Source organism: Lepisosteus oculatus, chromosome 21, assembly GCF_040954835.1.
Source record: "Lepisosteus oculatus isolate fLepOcu1 chromosome 21, fLepOcu1.hap2, whole genome shotgun sequence".
NCBI classification, from domain to species: domain Eukaryota; kingdom Metazoa; phylum Chordata; class Actinopteri; order Semionotiformes; family Lepisosteidae; genus Lepisosteus; species Lepisosteus oculatus.
In genome coordinates, this window is record NC_090716.1 from 13,462,479 (window position 1) to 13,485,307 (window position 22,829).

The window sequence follows — 22,829 nt, forward strand, 5'->3', positions numbered from 1 at the left end:
GAAGGGAGCTTCCTCTGCAGAGGCACACTTTGAAACCGTTGGGAAGATTTTGAAAAGGACAGTGAAATCACCCTTGCATACAAAAAGAATATTTTACACATTTCTGTCGTTTTGCAATAAAAGTTTTGTGAGTTGTGTTTCCAGGGAGGTCAGATTAGTAAAGCAATCCTTGCTACATCCTGGGTAGTTTCATGTTTGCTTAATGGCTTGGAAGCCGTTTTGTTTTTAAGCCATAGAATTATTTTTAGAATCTTAACAGTGTTTTGAGAAACAGAGAGAGAGAATCGGGTCCCATTTTTCATTCTGGGACAGAGATGGAACTAACAGGTATTTTTTCTCTTCACAACAAGAACAACATTTCCACTTTCTTTTTTAACAGAACAGGTCTTTCATTTATTTTAGAGCTGTGACATGAAAAATCTCTTGGAAACCATGTGAGGCTGATTTCTTTGCAGTCTAATAACCAAAACCGGTAAAAGAGTTAGCTTAAAAAACTGCAGAAGTAACTCTGGTGCAGAGGCTGGTAGTGTACCAATTTGTACCTGTCAGCCTGAAGAGCAGTGAATGGACAATACTCTATACTTCTCTGTTTTGGTCCGTTAGACAGACGAAAAGAACCGACTCCTGAAATCAAATTTAAATTGAGAAGCCATCACTGATCAGCCACCCCTGTAATTAAAAAGAAAGGATTTGTATCGTTATCTTGCTTTGGAGCTAATTGGTAGTTGAACCCCTCGGTGAAAATTAGCACACTAGACAGTTCACATTGTTCCCAGCAGAATAAGATGTTTAATCTCTGGCCTCACACATGAATCCCAGTATTTGCACTGCCAAAAGTACACATGGGTCCCGATTTCTGTGGTAATTACATCACTAATTGCTAATGGGATTGACAAACTGTTGGCATTATTAGTCAGGGATGTGCTTCCGGGGGAACTGTACGGGGCGATAGTTAACATTATTGCCACCATTGACATGCAGTTTATTTCCCTGTGCCCATTCTGTGCTCAGAAGGGTAAATAGGTTCTGATTTTAATTGGTAAGAGTCAAGCTGGGCCACTGTTATCAGCACTATTATTACCGGTAAGGCCTTAATTGAAAAACAGGGCTAAACGGAGCCTGGTTCCAAGACAATATTTCCTTGTCTCGGCTGATACCCTGGCTTCTTTCAAGAAATGGCTTAGTGAGATCCTCAGATCTGTTAGCTACTAATAGTTATAAACAGACTGGATGGGACAAATGGCATCCTCTCAATAATAACCTTTCTTATGTTCCTAACACTGTTTAATCTCACAGACCACAGCACACTCTTCAACAACAAAGTGCTTTTTTTAAGTGTGCTTTACTTTCTGGCCTTTTTAAAGCTCAGACGATGCAGACAGTGCCCTATCTATAGTTTGGTGCTTTTTACCGTTTTATTATTTGAAGTTGTTCTGCCCATGTGCATTTTCCCTCAATTTGCCTGTGTCCCCTGGCTGTGAACAATGATCTTTTTCCTAGTGCTTATTTTAATAAGGCTGGCCCAGTTGGTCAAACAGCCTTGGTTCAGTAATGAAACTGGCACAGCCCTGCTCGGTTGTTTTGGTCAAACTTGGCATTAATTTTACAAACTTGTAAAACCCATCAGCTGTGTAACTCATTGTTGGATACTCTAACCTCCAGCTCAAGCCTGCACCCAATCCGACCATTTTGAGTGCCAGCTTTGGCCCACCGTGTGCAGATTCCTAAAGTATGGAGTTTAAGAATGACATCCTGGACCAAACCTTTTTTTAATCAAACTGTTCACTTGCTCACAGTTTGGAGATCTTCAGCCGTGGATCCTTTGTTATTCTTTACTGTCCCTTTGCGTTTGCTCTAAGCTGAATTTGTGTATTTTCACCAAGCTGATGCGCTGGTATCTGCACATGGTAGCTGCTTACATAAAGCTGACAAGAATGACACACTTATTGATTAAATAGGTTTTTAGACTCAAAAGTGCCCTGAGTCAGATCTCTGTGTGCTTCAGCTACACCATTGTTTGACCAGAAAGGTGGTCTTGAAATTGAATGGGTTGGCACTGCGTGTGCTGATAAGTGGTTTGGCATGTGTTGAGCTGTGATTCGTCCCACTCAACACCAGTTATAACCATTAAGACCCGGTTCGGAAAGAGTAAAACATGTCTCCACAGTATTGGTTACTCATTCTGTCACCTGGTGGGAAACCACCTCCTCCAAGCATTCTTTGTCTTGTTTTCTTGAAAGAAGATAGGAAAAAACACACTTTTCCTGATAAGAAAATCCATCACTCTTCATAAGGTGATTGTTTTTTACTGCTGTATTTCACCTCTAGCGAAAAGCACTTAGAACTTGAGTGCAGATTGAGACTGAAGCTGAGAACTGTTAATGATACTGACTGTGATGGTAATGACAATGGCTGTGAAGATCCTTGTTGCACAGAAGAAGGTAAAGGTTGTGTAAATGCGTCTATATGTTTTCTGATGTATGTCATTTTACTACATTACTCTTACAAGGAGCAACAGGAAAAGACAAATTTGCTAGATATGGCACATCTGGACACTTTATTTCAGATTCATTTTGCTGTTTAGGATTGATTAGTCTTTGTTGGGATCGAAACAGTGACATTTTTATGGCTTGTGCCTTATCATTTTACAGTTTTTTTTTTTTGCAATGGAAAATAGAGCTCCAGACATGTGGCTAATTCTAGACAGTCTTTGCAGAGATTTTTTTTATGCTATTATTTTACAGCATTATGTTCAGTATGAGGCAGTAGCTTCTGCAGTGAATTGCAGCAGGCAAGCAAAATTGTATAAGCTTATATTTTAACATGATATGTTTTTTTTTTAATATAGAAAGTGCAATTTGTTGAATTATGGGCTCCTCTGACACCATTATAATAATATAATATTAAAGCACAGATTAAACCAGAATCTACTGTATAATGGTGGGTGTAAGCTTCTACCCACGTAGTTAACAGTTCTGCAAATATTCCTCAATAGGTCAAAACAGTACAGTTTTTCCTCTACTAATAGTCAGTATTAGCAATACTGCAAACTGGCTTAATGACAACCCTTCCTCTTTTATATCACATCCGTTAAGTCAGTTCATTAGATTCGCTGGGGTTGGTGAGACATTGATAATTTAAGAAGAATAAGAAGAAAGCAGTTTTTAAAATGCTCAGGCATTCACATCTGTAACAACCTTAATCTATTTAAGGAAGCGTCATGCTCCAAATACGTTAAGCTCAAAATGTTTTTTTTATCAGTGTTACAGAAATGCAGTTTCTAGGAATCTCTGATTACATTTTCCATCAGCATCCCTGGGATTTGAAATTAAGCCTCTTAGATTTGTCACCTGTGTCACATCAACTCTGAGATAGAAGTTCCAGAGCACTGCGTCTCACTGCCCAACCACAACACTGTTTGAGGAATTCACTGGGCTCCAAACCCGCTGCTGTTACGTAGGCCCTGTGACACTTTTCATTTTCAGAAAAAGAAACTTCTATTGGTGCTTTTAGTGACTTATCAACTGTCTATATCTATCAAGTATAATTGCTTAATTAATTGCTTACACTTATATAGCACTTTTCTGGACACTCCTCTCAAAGCGCTTTACAGATAATGAGGACTCCCCTCCACCACCACCAATGTGCAGCATCCACCTGGATCACACACTAAGTGTTTTTCAACACGCTTCTGGGAAGCATCAGTATTTGTGTTCATATTTCAGACTGAAAATGCATGTGTGCTGCTATCCCATTACAGAAGTAAACACAAAGCACACACTGTCTTGAAGAGATCATATGAAAATCTGTTTTGATAGCTCTATGTCATCTCTTGTCTGGCCATTCTTGTCATGAAGTTGGCTTTTGTTGTTTCTTGATAACTGAAGCTTTTTTAATACTTTATGATTGTCATTGAAATATAATTAAACAATTCCCCCCTAGTAGATGCAGGGTTAAGAAGGGTGTCATTCGTGTAGGATACATTTCTGATATAGTCTTTTTGAGTTCATTTATTGAGGTGAGGATAGAGCTCGGAGCAGCTTGGTATTTTAAAGCTCAGTGAGGGACTGTTTTGTAATGAACCCTGCGTGACACCAGGAAGTGTTCCCACCTCCCCGCTCCTCCGTTTTCCTTGGGCTGACACTCAGCCTTGAGAGAATACTTTTTTTTGGCTTGAATGATCACTCAACAGCAAATAGGAGCCAACGTACAAGTGGAGATCAACTAAGAACCTACATGCTGAAGCATAAAAATGTACGCAGTTTTGTCTCTTTTTAAGAACAAAATTGAGTCTTGTACAAATCTGCGCTACCTCTTCATGCAGTAAACTACAGTGTACATTAGAGGGAGCCAATAGCTTACCGAGCCGAGATTATAATCAAAGGATCAGCTTTCAGCAGCATGGTGCACTTAGTCATATCATGTTGTGTAGTGACAATGACTCTGTGTTTTTTTTTTCCAGTATTCACAATTTCTCAGGATTGTGGGAATGTTGGATCAAACTACCCAGGTTTACTGTGATGCTGAGACCCTGGCAGCTTTCAGCAAACATACAGATAATGTCCCCGGCTTGATTAACTCCTAATTACCAGATACTGTAGATGAACTGAATGGCCTCTGCTCGACAGTTATAGTTCCTTTATTTTCTGTGAGTTTATCTTGAAGGTCATTTGTATCATTTGAGGAATCCAGCAAGCCCCTGTTTGCAGTCTTCCCTACAATGGACCTGTGAGCAATGGGATTGCACTGGGATTCTTATTCCGTTTCAGTGAGCAGGCTGGAAATTAGGTCTGTTTCTAGTTTGCAGGGAGAAAAATTGAAATTAGAGACCTTTTCCTTTCTATTGTAACAGAACATAATCAAAGGGCAAATTATTTAAATTAGTGTGCCATTCGTACATGACTGCACTTTCCAGCTTTGTGTGTCCCTCTGACTTATTTTTTTTTTAAATTGATTTGTGAAAAGTGGCTGACATTTCTACCGGCACACATATCATTTGGTGTCTGGTTTGGGGTAATGATGAAAACCATGCTGTTCGTTGCCAGGTTGCATCTGATAACTTCGACCGCAAAAATTCCCACAATAGCTAAGTAATGAGTTTAAGTGAATCTAGATGCAATATACTATTATTGACAGTTGTTTTGCTTTTGACTTAACATTTTGCATGTTCAAAATATGGTCAATTTCTTACATTTAAAAGCCCGTTGATCATTTATTTTTCAGATCATGTTACAATGATCTAGCACAGGACGCTTCAACCATTTTGGCTCAATGGGGCCTTCTTCTCCATAAGTTCTTCCACTTTCAAAGCAAAATCAATCCAACGTTTAATATGCTCATAAATAATAGTACAGCTAAATTAAAAGCTGACCAGCAGGTCAAGAGCTCCCGTCAGGAGGATTAAAATGAAACAGTACAAGTCAAGGGATTAACAATTTTTTGGGTTTCCCAGAAAAGCCTCTCATGATCTCTTCTTGTTTGTGATATACTGTAAGATCAGTTTACTGACGCATTCATAACATTTCTTTTAATGAACTGATGTGACACTGTGATCCTAAAGTACTGTGTCCAGCAGTATCCAGATGTCTGTCGGTGGCTTCAGATGCTTGTCAAGGTGCAGTAAGCCTTTTCCATCCGCGATTCTAAACTGGCATTCTCCAGTGAGGAACTATGGGTAATCTGCAGCCCTCAACGCTCAACGCTGTTAACCTGGATCAACCCAGTCGTGCTGTCAGGCGGTGAAGCCCATCCCTCTTCCAGAGAGCCACTACAATATTTCTCCCAGCTTTTGTGGTCAACAGTAGACACCAGGCTGGCAGATGTTATCAAACGGGGGGCGGGCAGTCGCCACAGCGCCATTAACAATCCTTCATACAAAACAGCAGGAGCCAGTCACTTTGATTTATGGGCATAGAATGCCAACTATCTGACGTCGGCCTAATTAGTTCTTCTTTTGTTGTTCTTGTTTTTCTGTTTGAGTGTTAGTGTGTTGCGCAGTCAGCCTCTGCACCCAATTTCCTCATGGGATGATTCATGTTGCCTTGCAGACCACTTGGATTTCTAATTCCTATTTTAATTTTTTTTTTTAAATTGTTTTCTTCTCCCTTCCTTCTACAGCAAAGGGCATTTCGATGCTGTAGGCGAGCCTTGAGAACTTTGTTGTGCAAAGCATCAGTTTTGCCCTCCAACCCTTTTCAGATCCATCCATCTGGCAAACAGCCCCTCTCTGCTGCCTGTGTGGCACTACAGCATCCTGCCCCCAGAGGTCTCTCAGACGTTAATTCCAGTTGCACAGTATGTGCAGTGTGTTAAGTGTGCAGCAGAACGGCACAGCAGAAGACACCTTCAGGCTTTCTCTTCATCTCTCTGTGATGTAGGGATAAAAGTTGGAATTTATCAGAGCTTTTGAGAAATGCCACGTAGATTAATGAAACTGGACACAATGCATTTAGGCTCGAAAGTGTGCTTTCAAGAAACTCCAGTTGTTTTGTAGCAGGGCAAATCCTTGAGAAGATATGAGATTACGCTCTTCTGCTTCTTGTCTTGAAAACAATTAGGTTCTCAGCTGGTGGGGTTTTGCTTTTGCGAATGCCCCATTTCAAGACGTTGCACCCAGGAGAAGATAGTTTTGTTACACCTTTCTTTTGAATGAAAGGCAGTTTGGAGCAGACAGATTTCTTTATTTTCCCTGCGCTTTTCAGACAAACCCCAGACCAAGAGCAGATTGTGTGGCCTCCTGCTGAGAACAGAATAAGGTGACACAAATAAACAGATCAGTGTGGCAATAGCTTTATTACACAAGAGTAGAAAGATGCTTTGCTGCAAGAAATGTATATCACAGGAGTGGCCCAGTTAGTGAGGGGAAGGTCTTAATGATCAAAGGAATGGAACATGAAGTTATAGGAAATATGTCTGGAAGGGCCAGTTTCAGAGAACTCCTGTAGGACATTCAAGCTTCTAGCTTTTATCGTTCTTAGAAGACTATTGGACTTGGCAGATGTGTAGAGGAGTGGTTAAGGCCCTGGGCTTGTAATTAGAAGGTTGTGGGTGCAACTCCCAGGCTGATCAAGGCACTTCACTGTTCAAGGCAAAATATCCAGCTGTTTAAATAGCTGGATATTTTGTTTAAATGGGGACACACACAAGTCACTTTGGATTTTGAGCCCAAGAGCCCAAGTAAAGGTAGTGGATTTTGTTTGGTTAGAAGTTGGTCCAGCTGTTCAAAATGGGTAAAAAAAGAAAGGATTTGTTTTCTGTGGATGTAGCAGGCTGTCACCTAGAGGCGCTGTGGGTGATGAGCCTTGGATTCTCACTTGCCAAATTGCCAAGGATAGCCTGCAGAGAATTCTGAAGCCTCGATTCTGTAGGTGAGTGGGCTTTCACCTGCAATTAGGAATCAGGATTTTCTTGCAAGGAAGAAAGGAGATTAAAATGGAATGTCAAGTGTAATTTCCTTTAATTCTTAATGCCCCAGGGACTGTGGATATGCCATGAACAAATTGTGAGTTTAACCTCAGTTGAACTGTAGCGTTTCAGTGGGAGTCATTATTACTCCGTCTTGTCTGTGCACAACAACTCACCACAGATGCACACTTGCCTGGCTCTGCGTCGTTTGCCTTGCCTCTTGCTGTTTCGAGAAGTCTGATTATCAGATTAATCATCCTCAGAACGCTAGGAACCCGTGACACAATCTACCAACTGAATATCCAACTTGATTTACGAGTTCATTAAGAACGGCGATGACTTCATATCTGGGCTATGTTTCCATGTGGGCTTTTCCTCTTACATTTTTCCAATTAAATTAGTGCCGGCTCCTCTCTCACACGCACAGTGCAGTAAATGAAACAAAAAAGAACACAAAAGCCATAGCAGGGCACTGACTATTAACAACACTACAAACCGTGCATAGTTAATCACGTTGTCACGATAAATAAGACAGCAGCAGCATTTTCTTACTTAACCTTTAAATTCTTAACGGCAGTCCTTTTTTGGAACACATTTAGTAAACGTAACTTTACAGTTGTTTTTAATTTGTGTTTTTAGATTTTTCTCTTTTTTTAATCCAACTGAATAAAGACTACAGAGCATTCTCTTCTGCTCGTTTGTACCAAACCAGTAGAAAGGAGTCAGGTGAAGTCCAGCTAAGTTTAAGATGTGGGCGAACTTAACAACGGGCCACGCTCACATGCCGGAGTGTGGTACAGTGTTTTCATTCTTCTGGACAGCAAGTGCAAAATCAAGACAGCGATGCAGACGGTTTGTGAATGTGTCCGGTATGGGTTTGATATTTCTCTCAGGACAGGCCTGAATAGCTGGGTTAGGTTTTTATTCAGTTCTCTGCTAGAGGCCCTTATAGTCTAAACCTTGTCACGCTCAACAATTATAGTGCACATTAAACTGGCTTTGCATTTTCAATGTTTTTGTGAGAGTAAAAAATATGGGCATTTTCTTCAGCATAAATGAAAGCAGCTATACATGACCATGACCTGTGTATAAATGAAGTTTCTGAGTTATAAAGCCCAGTGATTGCAGTGGATTGCCCAAGGTGATCTTCCCAAAGAATAATGGGGTCCGCATAATGGAGGCAGTGGTAAACACAGAAGCCTTTCACTGTCTGTCCCATTTGCAGATCAGAATGTGACAGGGGATGATGCAGTGTGTGTTCCTAGACTCAGCGCACTCTTTTTCACTCAGTTGCAAACAACCAGTACATTCACTCTGCAACACATAAGACAGATCGCAGAGGTGCAGCTGTGCCACTTTTTAAATCACAGCTGAAGTAGACCTGGTATTAAGGAAAGAGAGGTTTATATCCTAGCTCTTTAATCCATATTTTGTAAATTGTTATAGAAAATGTTGTCCCAAATGTTGAGCTCAGCAGGGATAACCTACACAGAAAATGAAAACGATGTCCCCCCTGTCATAAGAGTGGATGATTTTCTTGGAGAGACTGGGAAGCTCCCAGACCTTATTTTTAGGTCACAGAAAAAATAAGGCCAAGACTTCACCATGTAAAGAGCTGTTTCAGGGGGACTTTCACAAACCAGTGTAATTCAACCTGACATCTGTTTCCATTCTGCAATGTGAAAACAGATTTACTTTGCTCTGTTGGTATGGTGTGTCTCGGCAGCCAGGGTACAAACTATGATGCTATTTGCTCAGCAGTATGAATGCCAAGCTAGTTATTTTCTATTTTCTGTTAATTGCGATTAAGAGCTGCATAGTGGTTCAGCATGTCCATATTGAATGACTTCCTATAGACAAGGAGGGACACCTTCTGCTCTGGCCAATTGATCAATCAATCATCATGTTTACATTCCCATAATTCACAGCCACTGCCTGATCCTAAAAGATACCATATCCCTGAGATATCCCTGCACCTGGTATACATCTATCTGTTTGAACATCTGTGTGCACTGTATTCGTATGAATCATTGAAACAGCAAATGAGCCGCTGTACAATGTGTGGGACGTAATGTGGGTCAGTGCGTCACTTATTGACTGCATATACACATCCAGGAAAGGAAAGAGGAACAATATGATCCAGCAATGAATGGGTTGCCCAAAAGCACTTTGTATTTCCAGGAGCAGTTCTGTAGCTTGTCGTGCCATTATCATATTTATTTCTTGCTCTGCGCTATTGAAACAACTTTAATCCTTTCAGAAAACAGGCCGTGGCTGGGTAATTTCTTCTCTGTTATTTTTATCTGAGTGTCTACACGGTGATTTAATAGTAAATAAATTGGGAAAACAGGAACTTTCTAACCCAGTGTTTGAAAACCAGGAGGAAAGCAGGAACAGATCAATGTACAAGTCCTGTCTGGCTTTATCAATGTCTCCAAGCGCAGGCTGCAGGCCATCTGTTGCTGTTTTTTCCAGGATTACTGAAGCAGGCAGGCTCACTGGAGCATCCTGCGATTAAAAGGGACCGCAGTCTTCTCCCTTCCCTGCCCTGATGCCAGAATTAACGCCACAGAGCCTGTGCCACATTTTCACCCATAATCCCCAATCTCATTTCCTCTGGAACCTCTTCTGAACCCATTCTATAAGCCACGTTACACTTTGTGAAGATTAATTTGGAAAACAAAACACAAAATGTATACTTTAATCACAGATTTGGAGCAGAGATTGAACTTTGATGAAGGGCAGGAATGGTTACAGTGCAGGTTCTGGTTCTGAAACAGTGTTTCCTTGCTCAGGAGTGCATTCACAGAGATTTTGCCACAGCTACTTTTTAGCCTTGGGTTTTACTCAAAAGAGAGCAAAATGGATTCCATTCTGAGGAATCATGCTTGACTGTTTCTACTTATACAGTATCTTGTTTTTGGTATTCAAAATCATGTTGCAAGCCTAGTGTAAGGTCAACCTGAAAGATGCATGTATTGTTTTGTAATTTCTGACCAGAATAATTCACCGAAGTATTGTACTGGCAGTGTGCATGAGTTCATAAAAGTTCACCCAATTCCTGTGCAGCTTCATTCCCCTGTGGAGTTATATAACTGGTCATGCCCAGTATGACAATATAATTACATATAATTATGTAATCTCAGATTCTGTGGGGTTGCACTGTTAGGGTTGCCTTGTGGAGGTCAGGGCAATGGGACTTGGAGAAGTAGACAGTGTTATTGCTTCCATAATAATAATTTTTGTTTAGCGAATGCTTTTATTCAGAGCGCCTTATAAGTACTGATGAGCTGTGTGTATCATTGTTTATTGGCATTTGCCCTAGAACAGAAAGTAGCGTCACCGCCATGGAATCGAGATAGCAGTGAATTCTCGGGTAGCACACCTTATCTTTTGGCATGGCGGACCACACCGTGATGTGGCTCCGTGGCTGCAGTGCTGGTGAGCAGCCTTGACCGAATCCTGCTGCGGCAGTCTCATCAGCCAAAGGCAGGAAACTTTTCTCCTGCCCCGAAGCTAGTCTGCGGGGAATCGTCTGATGTTCATTGCGTCTGTTCTGAGAGTGTATGGTTCACTTGGAAAGCTAAAGGCTTATGACAAGCTGCTGAAGGAGACAGCATCAGTAATTAGAAGCGGGAGAGAACGTGTAAACATATTCTCTGGTCCTCATTATGGGTTCTGCAGATGTCTGTAGTTTCTGCCCGTGCTTCTGAGCAGAGCAGTGAAATTGTGTGCAAAATGGCCCAGAGGCATCTAAGAATCATTAGGACAGAGTTTTGTCTCCTTCTGTTCATACTAAATATCCAAAGAGACTTCACATATAACTGTAAAAAAAAACTCAGTTGTGAAGAGGAAAATGACACATTCCTCTTCTGTAGCTGGTGTACTGATATTTTGTTGAATGGCCATGGCATAGGAAAGTTCATCCTGCTGATTAACACAAGGCTTTAGTGTGAAATTCACAGGCTGGCAGCCTGTGTGGCCTCTTGTGGAGACAATACAAGGAGCACCTGCTTTGCACCAGGTTACAGATGCTGTCCTGTGGGAGTCCGTCCTATTCCTCTCATACCACCCACATGCTTGTTCACTGGTCTCTGAGCCCTAGGTGCCTCGTGTCATCCCAGATCATCCAAGTGTTCAATGGGCTTCTCTTCCAGGAACACTGCTGTTGCATAAGTACCATGAAAACATGCTTTTTACTGCTGAAAATGTTGATTTGCAGGATAAGCCCACAGGAGGGGCTGCAAAAGAGGTCTGAGAACTTGATCGGTGTGGTGATCTGTTGTTTCTGATGCTGCAGAAATGACAAAGTGAAAGTGATCACGAAAGTGATCAGGAGCACGCTGATATGTCCATCTTGATAAGTGTTGTGACTGGTGACCTTCCAGATTATGGTCTGTCATTACTGGGCTGGGTTTGACTGTACTATCAGCTAAGAGTAATATTAATATCACAGCAGTGCCCTGGTTTAGTCCAGCCTTACTGATGTCGCAAAGACATTGCTCTTTTGTTAAGCAGGGCCATATCAGTTCCTCTCTGTGTTTTTCATGATGGATTTTCAAAAGATGTGATATTCAACAGCCTAAACCACCTCAACAGCTGTGAATAATCACCTCTCTTTCTAATGAGGTGGTTTAACGCCTATGTCAACATTCAAAATCACTTGAGTGTATCGTACCCTGTCATGATCAATGAAAATAATGCTAACAATCAATCTACAATCAATGTGTAATTCTGTCACTCTAAAAACATTCATTAATAATGTGATGTTACTTCACGTAATTAGTACATGCCAGTGTCAGTACAGTTCCATAGATAATACACCCTGTATAGAGGAGTTTGATTAAGTTTCAAGGTCTCTTATAAATTATACAGCAGGAGCACAAGAAAGTAAAATGTAATGTTCTTTTGAATTTGCATATCCATCTGGGAAGATCTCTTACCATTGCATTCTGTGGTAGAAATCTTGAAATATCCAGCTTCCCATGAGATGATACAGGGTTGGAAAACCTGTAGTGGATAAAACTGCTATGCAATGGGGAGTTGTATTTGCTATCTGGGATTAAAACAATTTGGGTAATAAGCTTTCATGATCTATTAAAGAATCATTAACTCCAAAAAGCTGCAGAGAGAATATCAAGGAAATACCTTTCAAACATTCTGTTGTAAACTAAAGCCTGCACACAACTTTGCTTTTCTTGGCTTTCAAAAAACTAACAGCACTGCATCTTGAAACACTATGTGAAATAATAAGCTTGGCAAGTGCATTTATTTTGGTGAATGAGACAAACGAAACAATGGGCATTTAGGTATAGTCAAAAAGAAAGAAAAAAGCATCGTGTCCAGTTGAAGTAAATGGTTTGTGGATTAGGTCAATCGTACATTCTCCGTGGTATCTGCACTCTTGCTTTCTTACCTTGATATGTATTAACTCAGCAGCAGCTGAGGTCCAGCATGCAGGAGAGGTGTGGCGCTGCGGATCAGAGATGCCACATCTGAGAGCCGGCACGCCTCCTGCAGCGTGGCGCTCCTTGTGACGCGGCACTGTGACGTCACCGCCCGCATGACCTCAGCTGTCTTGCACACTGGGTGCCGCGGCGTGAGCGGGCACGGGGTTTTTTTACCCTGAAAGACTGATGCAATTGTAATGCGCTCAGGAAGCTGCGGTTAGACCCTCAGCCACCCCCTCATTCACCAGCACCTCTCTGTCCTGAGATCCATTACAGCCAGGGAAAAACAGAAGATCAATAATCTCATTGAGAAGACGTGAGGTAACTACCCAAGAGACCCCTGCTACCATTATTGTGAATCGAGCCCTTCTGGAGGCAGAATTGATAATGGGGCTATTTATAGGCATGTTCTACAGTCCCTGGATAAACAAGCCATCTTATCTTGCTTGTAATTGCTCATCTGCTTGTTTCCCATTTTGATGATGCAGAGTGAGGAGGTCAGATGTCTTGACTCATCTGTGTTGTCTGGCTAAAACATTAAAACCTGTCTTTCAGTGATCCTTAACGTGACTGGAACAGAAAGGATGATTTCTGTTTTTTTTACGTGTGACTATTACAGATCCCGGTGTAACACGATGTGATTGCTTTAGCTTTAAAGCGTTTTTTTTAAGTCAATGCTTTGAATCTCTGCTTCTCAAACATGTCCTCTGCCCAGTGATTCCACTTATTAAATTTTTTTATGCACTAAAAGACAATAGTTATGTTGTAATGATTCCTAAATTGGAACACTTAATTGTATTTTAGCTATTGAGATCTGAATCTTATTTTTGAAGAATGTAAAGAATTGAGCACCGTATGTTTTTGTTATTTAAAAATAAAACTACTATAGCCTTAACCTAAGGACATTCAGAATATCAATCCAATGATCTGAAACATTTTAGAATGAATTTCAGTTTTCACTGCTGTAATCAAGGCAATCCAAAATACTTTTCCCTCTAGTGGTCAGAGGTGGAATATTCATGCGTCGTGGTGCCACTCAACTGTTTCAACAGAAGATCACAGAAGCATTTCATGCCATGCTGCTGTTTTAATTCATGCATGGAACAACAAACAAAAAGAGTCAGTCTAGAAATTAGCTGAAAGTGTACTTTGATTTGCATGCACTTAGGTGTTTGACTTTTTGTGCAAAGGTTGCGTTATTCCTAAAAGATGGTGCTGGTAGAATGAGGCAGAGTTTTTTGTCTGGCTTTCCTGCCGCAAATATTTGTTCACCGTAGATCACTCACAATTGATCGTAGATACATCTCTGCCCTGCTACTTCATGGTACAAGCAGTGAGGGGTAGCAGTGTGGGCTCTGGACTCCTGACAAGAGCACCCTGGTGCAGTCAGAGGCCATGGGTTCAAATCTCAGAATGGAAGGTTCCTGCTGTTGCCCAGAGTTTTCCAGCAAACCCAGCTGCGTACATTGGAACCAGGATTTGTATGTCGTTCGTGGTAATCTCTGTAAAGCACCCTGAATACAAATTCCAGACAAGTGATATAATCTCCTTATTAATGGTGACAATAAAAATGTGCTTTGGAATTAGTGCTTGCTCTCCTGCTGCAGTAGGTGGTCCTAACTTTCCTGAAAGCTTCCATTCGGTTAACATTCACATGAAAATGATGCACAGTGTGAACGTAAATGATTCAAGCTGTGTGTCCGGCAAACGAGACTGGGAGAGAATAGCTTAGGTCCGTGTGCTTTACGCAGCATCACTGTCAGACAAAGTGGTCTTCCCGTCTGTCCACAGCTGAGACAACAATTCTGAAACAAGGAAAACAGTCAGAGGCATCGGCCCGTTGATTCTTTTGCCCATCACTGCCAGCTGTTCCTCACTTACTCCTTTTTTTACAGGATTTGTGAAAGGTTTCATGGTGCCATCGGGAAGGAGCTATTTGGAGAAATGAATCATTTTTTGCACTTACAAATAGCACGGGAAAATCAAGCTGAGGGTGGCTTTGAGTTAGAAAATGCGGTGCCAATGTAGAAGAAAATAAAATTATACATTTGACCTGAAGGAGGTTTAGGAAAAAGAGGGTATGCCGCTGTATGACAAAGAAAATTTTTGCATGTGGAGTATAATTAGATAGGCTCCAGTGCTGATCTCATCGGCCCAACATAACCCCCCTACAGTAAAATACATCAGCCTGTTTTTTGATTCAGCCCGTGTACTGCATGCTGCAACAGCAGTATGTATGTGTATACAGGTCCCTAATTCCAGCCATTCTTTGTAAAGGTCTTGGGACTGAGAGAGAACATAGGGTGCAGGTGAGAGTTGGGGCTTTGTCTCATCTTCTTGTGCAGATCCTCTCCATCTTCAAGGGGGTTGTTTTTCATTTAAAAGCAGTTGGGGGGGGGGGGTTGTTCCCCAGCTGCCAAGATATCAATCTCTCATTTTTCTTTTTTTTTATCATCCTCTGATCTGAGAGCAAGAGAATTTACAAGCCCAAGCTGGAGTCCACTTGGACTCTGCTGATTCAAGCTTGATACGGGATGTGTGAGCGATCTGCGAGTTGCTCTGTTCGGCCCTGCTTGTTATAAATGTGTGTCCAAGCCAGGAACACTCCAGCATCAACCCTCCTTCATACCAGGTGCCAGCGCAACGCCTGCAGTTTCCATATTCTTCTTTCTATTTTAAAGCTAGTAACCACAATTACAGTTTTATGTCATGTAGCTAAAACCTCTTCTTACCTCTTGCTTACAGTAATTCTGTGGAGAGTAAGACGGAAAGAAAGTGTCATTTCTTAGCTGTTTATTTAAGCATCTTTATCACTGAATTGGACTTGAAAGGGAAACAAACCTCAGTCAGACTTAAAGTGCTCCATTTTTCACCCCCCACTGTAGTGCAAATATCTGGACCAATAGCCAAACAGCAACCAATCAATTAAGATGGAGAAACACAAAATCTGTTAATTGAAGTTGCAGGAAAATTTTCTCTAACTTTCTAAAGCCATGTTTTTGGGTAAAAGAATGTTATACCACCAGTCAAATAAAGAACAGATTTCTAAACACATCTTCTCTCCAATACAAGAACCATGATAAACAAGAACTGAGACGAACAACCATGAATTATAGTTACAGTATTTTACCTTAGTTATCTGTGAACTTTAAATCATCAATGTATTGACAAAAACCATACCTTATGGTTAAGTGTATAATTGCTTGTTTGTATTAGACAGTTTAAAAACCAAATGTCCTGCAATACTATGTTAAGTAGATAGTTGCAGGGTCAAAATACTTTGAAGAATATAAAAAAAATAAGAGTGAAAGAATGAGTTAATGAGAAGAATTAGATAATTGAACACTGAGGACGGTTATAGATGGCAAAATTAATGACAATACCAAACTTTACTTTGTTGTGCAAACAGTGAAAGTATGACACGGTGAACTCCAGTTTCACCTTTCTGGACTTCAGGAATCAAGAAGAGGAAGACAGAGCTGACTATCTGCGCCTGGGGCACATACAGAGTTGTCATGATCCCAGCAGCGGTGATGTCTCTGTCTACCTACAGTGTCTGTCTTACAGAGTGACCTGGGTTTTGCTTCTGCCTGCCCCTCGCAGCAAAAAACACTGCAGTTCATAGGCCTGTATCTTGTTTTTAGGCCTCTCCTCATGTGTTTTTTTTTAAGGCGATGAAAATAAGCTTGTGAGGGCTGACAGTGCCAAATGACTCTGGCATGACGTTATCCTCCAGCATTCCTTCTGCTCTCTCTGGAAGAGAGCTGACTGTTCTCTAACCTCTGCTGTCTTAAAGGGGCCTCGTGGCCGAGATAAACCAGGACTGACAGCTGTGGACTGGGCAGGCATCTGGTTTGTCAGTGCTGCTGTCTTGTTCAGCCAGACAGGTTCAGGAGGTGGTTTGCTTGTAACCCACTTCCCCGCCTGCTTTCTTGCAGTCTTTGCAGCTTGTTTTAATGTTCTTTCTCTCTGCTTTCCCCCCAAGACTAAGGAGAAATCGCAAATGGTTTTTCTGCTTTGGCATGAGCATATGTACAGAAGAACTCAATTTGTTAGCAGAGCTACTTCAGTGAAGGCAGAGGGCTCGAGTAACTGGCCTCTGCACCAAACTGAACAATTAGTGAGAAAAGGTCTTTTCAGTAATGTCTTCTAATACATAGTTCACTGTAGTAGGTATTTACACAGCACATTATGTTGCATTCCACTGCTGTGCTTTGATATGGTCAGGGCATTCCTTTGGGTTGCAGATGTTTGGTCTCCTAGCCTGATGGGTCAGAAGGGAAAAGACTGCCTGGGCAGGAGTAGGCTGAAGAGCCCTGGTGATGATCTGTTGATCAGCCACTTTGGAAATGGCTCTGCAGCTCATGGTGGTCCAGTGTGACTTGAGAAGGGGGCAGTCGTGTAGTGTTCTAGACATCTGACATCCTCCTTGCTGGAAAAGCAGACTTCTATCCTGGTGATATTTTAAATACATTTATTGTCATGATTAGTCTTTGGCTAGTGTTTGTTCTCCTAAACCATGATTACACAAGGTGATGTGCTCATAAATGTGTTCATGTTTATTCATTAGGAACTGGGAAGTGGTAGAACTCCAAAGTAGACTGGTGTGGTCCGAAATACCTTTTTGTGTGGTTTTATTTACAGGGTTTTTTAGCTTTAGATTAATGTCTTGCACTGACTCACTTAAACTTGTGCATTAAGCAGTCTTGAGATACAATTTTTTTAATTGAACCTTTCAGACATGTGCTATGCTAACTGCTGCAAATCAAATACTGATTAAACTAGACACTTTTAATGCCTTCCTCAGCTCTGTAACACAAAGATTCCCTCACATGTGTTTCAGAACTCAAATAGCCTTCATAAGTGCCTGCAGGATGGCTGCCCACATTGATCTGAACTTGTCAAGACATTTCGTGTTTCCTTGCAAAGAGGTTTCATGTGTGCAGTAATGTTGCACCCAAATCATAATCATGTATTATATGTTAAAAATGACAAGCCATAATGCTGCCAAACCTTTCTGCTTCACCCTTTACTGTTTTCTGTGTTTTCGAGAGCACCTAGCTAAAAAAAAGTAACTCTGTTTTCTGTGAGCAGGAAGTGACAGGTAAGATCCCGCCAAAGAAAATAAGATAATTATAGCAACTGTGACTTCTGGGATTATTGCTCTTCTTTAAGTTTCTGGGCTGCAAGCTGAACAGGTCCTGCATTGATGGGCTGTGTGTCTAATTGAGCTTGAAAACAAATGACTTTATCCTTGTAAATGCTTTCCTAATAAGCCTGACAGGAGAGGAAAATGAGACAGTGCATCTCATCTCAGCCATCCCTGGAGCTGAAATGACTTCAAGAGAACAAAAAAGAAAACTGTCCCGGAGCCAGAACTTGAAAGGCAATATTCCGATTTCTCGCTGCTAACTGAAATAGAACTGCGTCTCTGGGATTTAACAGTGCATGTGTGGCATTCTTGCACGATGTTGAGTGCTCCTTCTGGTCCGGTTACTGCGGTAACACAACACAATTATCATGCCATCTCAAAATGGAGCAGAGAATCTCCCTGACAGCTGCACTCTGGGAGTTAGCAACCAGAAGACCCTGATTACCATCTCTCCCTCTCCGCGTTCTCCTCTTTCCCTCTAACAAGATAACAAGAATAAACAAAATTGCTGGCATGTATCATGCATGCCCTGTCTAGCACGACAGTAGCAAAATTAAGCAAAAGCATTTCTAACACCTTGGTTATTTCATGGCTTTGCTTTCATTTTTTTTTCAGTTTGCATTTGACACAGATTTGGAAATTGTTGGCTACAGTTTTCCAGAGGCAGAGTGGTGTTATCTTTGAAAGCAGTACTGAAACACACTTTTTCCATGCTTTTATGCATTCAGTCCAAAAAAGTTTGTTGAATGCTGTTTTTAAAAAGTCATTAATCCCAGCCTCCTCATCAGTCTCATTTGTCTGTCTGTAATGAAGAGCAAATCTTTTTTGCCTCACAGAGCACAGAGCACAGGGTGCAAGGTGCAACCATGCCCTAACTGGATTGCCAGTCCGTCACAGGACACATAGGGACATTCACTAATACATGAATACCAGGAGTTCATTTAGGGATACTCATTAACCTGGACAGTATGTGTCACTATGATCATACTACCAGATATAAAGAACCTTAGGATGTCCATCAATGCAAACACCAGTTGGCTGTTTTCTGAATTGGAGAAGGACAGTCACACTGAAATGAAAATTCCTGTGGGCAAAAGTCCATTTACAGAACAGTGTATTTTGTGCTGTGCTCTTAAACAGAGATGTCACTTGATTTCTAATGTCTAATTTGTAGTTTAATGTCCAAGAATGAGTGCATAATGTAATACTCTATTGTTGGGTGAGATTTCTTTGTGCACATTCCCCATTATCATTTAAAAACATAAACAGGATATCATGGCCTTTGGACTATACCTCTGAAAAAATAACATTACAAAGGAGTTAAGCGTTGGTTTGTTGGAAAGAGCTGCCTTTTTCCAGCTCTGTGCAGCAGAATGACCAATCTGCAGTGATGCTCAAAACCTCCAAAATAGGTGCTAGTACTTTGCAGGCTTTCTAGAGCAGCACTGCTGGAAGAGTTGTGCTCTCCCTCCGCAGGAATCTTCCCAGCTCTCCTCGCTGGCGTTGCCCGTGACGCAACCCAGCAACTCATTTCCTGATAAAGAGCTGAAAGTTTCCATCCCGATGCTGCTAAATTTGGATTGCCAGTACAGTCCAGGGCCTGTGTAAGAATGCAGACTTTGTCACAATTTCAAATAATCAACAATTCCCGTTAGCTCATCCTAACCCCCCCACCCCCCAACACTCACATACACACTCCCCACGACCACCTCCCTTCCTGATCCACTGAGCTCTTGCATTCCTGCTGGACTTGGAGCACAGTGTATAAATAAACCTTCGAATGCTTTCCCCTAAAATTACCGGAGTCCCCTCTCTCACAGAGCAGCAGTGTTTGTCGCCTTGTATTCTAGAGGGTCATCTGTACGTTCGCCCATCCTCAGTAATGAGGGAAGCAGGTATAGGGGGGAAATGGCTCTTTCTGAGGAATACAAATACCCCTTGTTCACCTCACCTTGTATGGTTAGGTGGTTCTTTTTATCCTTCTGTAAACGATCAGGCTGAAGGAAGGTGTGGTTTCCTGAGGTGTTCAGAAAAAGAAACCCTGACATCCTTGAAATTCAGGAATGCTCGACAAATGTTCAGCATTAACCATCATACTCTTTAGTGTAAAACTGAAGTTTTCTTTTTTCTTGCTTCATCTGAATCTTCAACGGCATTTGAGAACGTGCGAAACAGGCATCACCACACTGTGCTCACTCACCTCTGTGAGGGATTCTTTGATCCCACAGCCTTCGTTAGAGTCTTTATAATTTGCCAGAATATGCACATTGGCTTTTGTGAAGGATGCTCAGCACCATTGTCTCTCTAATGGCCTGAGGGCCTGTACAGAGATTGCTCGGGGCCATTGCTAGGTCTTGACAAAAGAAAATGTTATCTTGACAGAAGCTTCAATTTAGTATCTTACATAATTGGCGACTAAATCACTTCTAGTTGTAGCCATTGTAATCCCTGCAGTTAAATCCCTCTCTTCACACATATAGATCACTGTTGGAGACAACAAAGCTATGTTATTGTTTGTTTCCTTCAAAGCTATGTTTCCAGAAAGCCTCATTACAAACATTGTCTTGCAGAATGGCTCTCAAACAGACATTTTTTTTTCCCTTAAAAATACCCTACTGGTCTGACAGCATTGTCGTCACGTAATTTCTGGAATTGAAAGTTCATTGCCTGAACAAAGCAGTGGTTAAAAAAGAGAATTGATCTTTTGTGGCAGTTTTTTTCATTTTCTGAGTAAGGAGCAAATGTTTACTGAATCATTGTGCTTCCTCTTTGGCGACAGCAGTAGTGTGCTCACTGGACTGAAATGCGCACAGGATGAGCATGATTCAAGCAGAATTATAAACAACACTGGCCAGGTTCGGCAGCTATTTCCTTATTGCAGGGACTTGACTACACCCTCACTAAAAATGGTGAAATAAGGTTTGTTAAGGATGAGAAAGCTAGAAGTGGTTGGTCAAAGCTGATCTCTTTCTACTAGCTTGTGCCTGATCCCCAGAGCTGTGAAGAATATGCTCTCCTCACATTTTGAGATGACTACAGTCCTATTCCCCAAGGTTCTGTAATGGACTGTTTTGGGTTTTCTTGGTGACATATATCCTGTTATTCTCTGCAGGATTTTGGGAGTTAAAATATTATCAGCGCTCTTTCAAGCGCGAGAACATACTGGCAGTTAACAAGATGAATGAAACGCAAGTGTTTTCTTCAATCCCTCCGACACAAGTCTTTGGTTTCTCTCCCCAGATTGCTTGATGAAATGATATTTTTCACACAAAAAAAAGAATTATCCCGTACAGCATCTCTTACCGGAAAGTCCAAATCCTCATACTTTTTTAGAATGCGAAAAACAAAATACCAATAGATAGGCATTGTTACAGTACAATTGTCACAAATGAAAACATCATGCACAAATGCAGCAAATCCTCTACAGCACGTGTCTTTAATTTAAATGCTTCCTGACAATACAACAAAATGGAACTGCATGCTGCTTGAATCTGCTGTTACATAACAGTGGGATTTTCCTCTCTTCGAAGGGAGAGTAGTATTGTGAAACACTTGGAGTTGCCCTGCTTGAATCATAGGGGAGCCTGGCATCAATTAAGATCACTGGAAAACTGGCACAGATGTTTGTTTTAAAAAATTACAGCTTAAACAATTACAACTCTTGCCATACTATTTTAAGGACACAGATAAGCAGCTCATTTAAGGGTTTTTCATGCAGGCGTCAGAACTGCAGAGTGAACTGATTAGTCCTCAGCCCCCCAGAAGATACAGTACCTACAACCCATGTTCTTCTCACCTACCTGGGCATTCCTGCTTTCCTCGTGTCCCACCCTTAACCTCCTCTCCGTACCACAGATTCTACGTCTGCAAGAAAGGACTAATTTAATCTTGTATATAACCTGTATTGGCAAATACATAAGAGCACTCTCACCTAGTGCCCATTGAGCTGTTTCACCTGAAAGGTGGCATGGGAAGACCATCGTTTGGACATCAGACAGCAGATTTCCAGTGCCGATCCCAGAAGCACTGGGCTCAAGAAAGGCCTTGGAGATCATTATGAGACGCCATTCCTGCTGAGGGTATGGAGAAAGAGACGATTCAGCCAAGCAAGTCATTGTGTGATGGAAGAACTCCACCCACATGGTGCTTCAGCCTGGACTCAAACAGGGTCCAAGATCTTTGAAGCAGCAGAGCTGACCCTTACTCAGCTAAGCTGCTCAGCCATGTGAAGATAAGGAATAAAAGAATTTGATCTTTCCTGAAGACCCTAGTATTCTTGCAAGTTACTATTGTATCAGCCTTGGCAGATATCAGGCATCATCACTAAGCTGGGAAATTCGTTCTTTGAGACAGTAACTTATAGGTGAATGCGTTTTGTGATTGTGTTTGGAGAAAGTAAGTCAGTCATTTCTGTAACTCAGTTTTTTTATTATTTTGTATTTGTGTTTAAAAACAAAAATGATTAAATACATTTTAAATAATTTTAAATAATAATGGGGTTTCCACATCTTTGTCTGCTTAGTGGACACATAAAGAGATAAAATAAATTTATTCACACTCAAAGCTAAGGGGTTTAGCTTCAATTTAAGACCTGAACCAGGCTTCTGCTGCTGGTATGCTATGTTCTGATGCAGAGATATAACAAAATATTTTGAGGGGAGAAAATTCTAGGTGGAAATTGGCTCTGAGGGCCAAAGTCACTAAGTCTTTAACCACCCTCTTAAGAAAGGTAAACAGGACAGAATATTGCCCCCATTTCCTGGTTAATTAAGTTTTACTCTAAAGAAAATAAAGTTGAATTTGAAATTTTATTGGAGGTGAAA

General features: G+C 41.3%; 1 protein-coding gene and 2 long non-coding RNA genes across 6 annotated transcripts in view; 2 read left to right on the forward strand and 1 right to left on the reverse strand.

The window, feature by feature from the left end:
- dusp8a (dual specificity phosphatase 8a) overlaps positions 1-22,829 on the forward strand; it is an 86,043-nt gene that overhangs the window by 35,304 nt on the left and 27,910 nt on the right. The gene's annotated exons all lie outside the window — the stretch shown is intronic.
- LOC107075783 (uncharacterized) lies at positions 10,695-12,928 on the reverse strand. Its single transcript, XR_001477288.2, has 3 exons — positions 12,821-12,928; positions 12,348-12,414; positions 10,695-11,698 (listed from the first exon to the last, which is right to left on the reverse strand). It is a non-coding gene; the product is annotated as an uncharacterized lncRNA (long non-coding RNA).
- Positions 12,994-22,262, forward strand: LOC107075784 (uncharacterized). Its single transcript, XR_001477289.2, has 3 exons — positions 12,994-13,175; positions 15,325-15,486; positions 16,264-22,262. It is a non-coding gene; the product is annotated as an uncharacterized lncRNA (long non-coding RNA).